General features: G+C 35.6%; 1 protein-coding gene across 1 annotated transcript in view; it reads right to left on the reverse strand.

Annotated features, from left to right (window-relative positions):
* LOC106867711 (choline O-acetyltransferase) overlaps positions 1–3,545 on the reverse strand; it is a gene marked incomplete at its 5' end in the record, with an annotated part of 213,268 nt that overhangs the window by 20,130 nt on the left and 189,593 nt on the right. The gene's annotated exons all lie outside the window — the stretch shown is intronic.

Raw genomic sequence — 3,545 nt, forward strand, 5'->3', positions numbered from 1 at the left:
CCCGTGATCCCTTTTGATCCAAATTATCCCCCCCCCCAAAAGCTCTACTTTGTAATTTGTCCATTTTCTGTATTTAGCCCTGTGTGGCTATAATAAAAAGATATCTATCTCTCTATGTTTGTCTGTCTTTCAATTTACCTATCAATCTATCAGTTTACCTATCAATCGATCAATCTATCTATCTATCTATCTATCTATCTATCTATCTATCTATCTATCTATCTATCTATCTATCTATCTATCTATCTATACATTCATGTGTGCGTGTGTATCTTTGTGTCTGTGTTTGTCTCTCCACCCCACCGTCGTTTGACAACCGATGTTAGTGTGTTTACGTCCCAGTAACATAGCGGTTCGGCACAAGAGACCGATAGAATGAATACTAGGCTTACAAAATATAAGTCCTGGAGGTGGGGGGTCGATTTCTTCGATTAAAACCCTTTAAGGCGGTACTCCAGCATGGCCGCAGTCAAATTACTGAATCAAGTAAAAGACTATCTATATGTCTATACATATGTACACATACATATATTATCATCATCATCGTTTAACGTCCGTTTTGCATGCTGGCATGGTTTAGACACACACACACAAACACACTCATGCATATATATATATATATATATGGAGCATGTAGCAAAGTAAGGCGTTGGAAAAGCATTCTTTTATGGTATTTTTGAGTTTCAATCTCATTCGATAGAACTGATTGTGCTTTGACATTTAAAAAAAAAATCTTTCTATTTGCTTTTTGCTTTTCTCTCTTCTATAGGTTTCTCTTTCTCTCCATTTCTCTACCTCACACTCTCTCGGCAATGATAAAAATACTAAATGAATAGATAAAATAAAATAAACAGAAATTTTTCTTTCTTTTCCCCCATTTGATAAGATTTTGTTTTCCGTTGCTGAACAAAAGTAAAATATTAAATGTAAGTCTTTCTTGTCATATTCGACATATGAATTTTTTTTTTACTTTGGTTTTCATCATATTTTTTTGTATGTGTCTCTCTTTCTCTCTCTCTTGGCTTTTTTTCTTTCATTTATTTTTTCCTTTCCTTCTTTTAGTCCTTTTTTCTTTTCTTCTCTCCGCACACTTGCATAAATAAACACACACACACACACACACATTCATGCATACGTACTTACATGCAAATAAACATTCACACACGTATACATACACATATAAACATTTTTCTTCCAAATCATTTTTGTTTCTTTGCTTCACTGTCTTTTCTTCCCAAATGTCTTTCCCTCTTTCCCCGTTTTATTATTTGTTTTCGTTTTATTATATTTATTTTCCTCTTTTTTTTTTGCTACCGAGAGCTTAGAACTGGAACTAAGCTGTTTGCATGTTCGTTAATGCTTAGCTGAACGACTGTGAAGAACTTGACTTCTGCCACGTTTGTATTTGAGAAGACGCCATCTTGTATTTGTCTTGCATTCGTTGTCACTTCCTATATCTAGTGAGGAGGGATTGTCCACAAAGCAAACAAAATTAAGCAGAGAAAACAAAACAAAGCAAATACGGAAGGAGATGGAGAGGGAAAGGGAAAAAGAAGACGGAGACGAAGAAGATGATGATGAAGAGGAAGACGAAAACGAAGATGAATGATAACAACAACGACAATAATAAAACAAAGAAGAAACAGAAGAAAAAGAAATGGAAGCAGAAGCAGCAGTAGCACAGCAGCAGCAGCAGCAGCAGCAGCGGAAGAAGAAGATACAAGAGCGAAAACAAGGATAAAAAGGGAAAAGGAAAATAAGAAAAAGAAGAAATATGGACGAGAAGAGGAAGAAGACAAAAGAGAAGAAGAAGAAGAAGAAGAAGAAGAAGAAGAAGAAGAAGAAGAAGAAGAAGAAGAAGAAGAAGAAGAAGTTCATGTTGTTATTGTTAGTGTTAATACAGTTATTTTGATAACTACAATAACAAGTAGAAATCAGCAATGTTTCGTTATTCGATTCGCTTTCCAAATAAAGCAGAAATCACATTCAGCTGCTATCGGATTGCCAAGGGAAATGTTGGGAATTAACTGTTCAAAGTTAGCTATAGATTCTAGACATGGATATATATATCAGTCAACCAATGAGACTGTATGCTTGTTTAGGCTGGTATCGATGAAATGGATGGTTTATATAGATATAAACCACGCAGAACTATATCCGTTGTTGTTATTTCATTTCTAGATGCATTTCATATCGTATACTTATTCAAGTTATATTGAATACAGTATAAACGTAATAGTCACAAATATTGGTTTTTAAAGGCCAACAGTTTCGCTGGAGAGATTAAGTCGATTACATCGACCCAGGGTTCAACTGGTACTTATTTTATTGACTCCGAAAGGATGAAAGACAAACTTTTTTGTGAAAATCTATGATCATCTATGGCCAACTCTGTTGTTTCTCTCTCTTTATGTGCTATGCCTATACACATTAACAATCATGGATCTGCATGCCAAAATCAAAAGATTTATGATTTTTTCTTGGAAACGGTCCAACAGTGATTTCCCGTTGCCTTCAACTGGTTTATTTTGAACATTGATACTCAACTGGGGTCAATATGGCTCCTGAGCGCCTATATCAGTTTCTTGGGATCCACGCAAAAAATTGTAAATTGGGGAGTCTACAATAGTATTTTGAGCTAACTTAGTATTTTGAGGGCCCCTGAAAAATTTTTGCTTTAGGTGTATGTATTGGTATGTATTGCAAAAAATAAAAATAAAAAAGGAAAGAAAAAAAAGGTAATTTTTTCTCTAACATTTTATATAGTTCAACCTACACAAGTTAATGTTTGAAAAACAAAATAAGAATTTTGAAAGAAGTTTCTGTAAAACTAATTTTTAAACACTGAATGGTTATGGATGCCCACCAGAATAAAATAGTAACCAAAGGGATCCACAGATAAAAATGGTTGAGAACCCCTGATTTAGAACCTACTCTGCTTGTCTCCTGCGCTGTTGAGCTTACTCTCGAAGGCCAGGTTATATTTAAGACTTAGGCTGGCGGACTGGTTCGTGTGACATCAAGACACACAATGGCTCGTCGGTGTAATACGTGTGTAAGAGCCAGTGCTTCTCCAAAATCTTGTAAGCTTTAGCCACTAGACTATTTTTAACTATCTCACCCAGGGCCAGGGCAGAAATGAAAATAGTAGTGACTGATGGATAACGCCATACTCATAAAAACTCCTGAGCTCCCAAGCTGGAGCCTTACCATCAGATGCAGTTTAATGTCTTGTCCAGGACAACTAGCTCTATCACACAGATCAGTATTACACGGGCAATAACATATACGACAATGTAGAGACTTTCTCATTGGTTCAGTGTAGACATAACTGGTTTCGACGACAATCAAATTCAAAGACAAAAGGTCACCTTAAATGTCAAAACGTCAGATTTTAACAGATTACAACCACTCCATCTTTGGTCAATACTGAATTTTCAAAGTCGTTTTGTGTGACGCTGCGATAGGGAAAACATATAACTTTACAGAAAAATACACACATGCAAATACACACACACACACACACACACACACACACACACACA

This window comes from Octopus bimaculoides, chromosome 5, assembly GCF_001194135.2.
Source record: "Octopus bimaculoides isolate UCB-OBI-ISO-001 chromosome 5, ASM119413v2, whole genome shotgun sequence".
Lineage (NCBI taxonomy): Eukaryota > Metazoa > Mollusca > Cephalopoda > Octopoda > Octopodidae > Octopus > Octopus bimaculoides.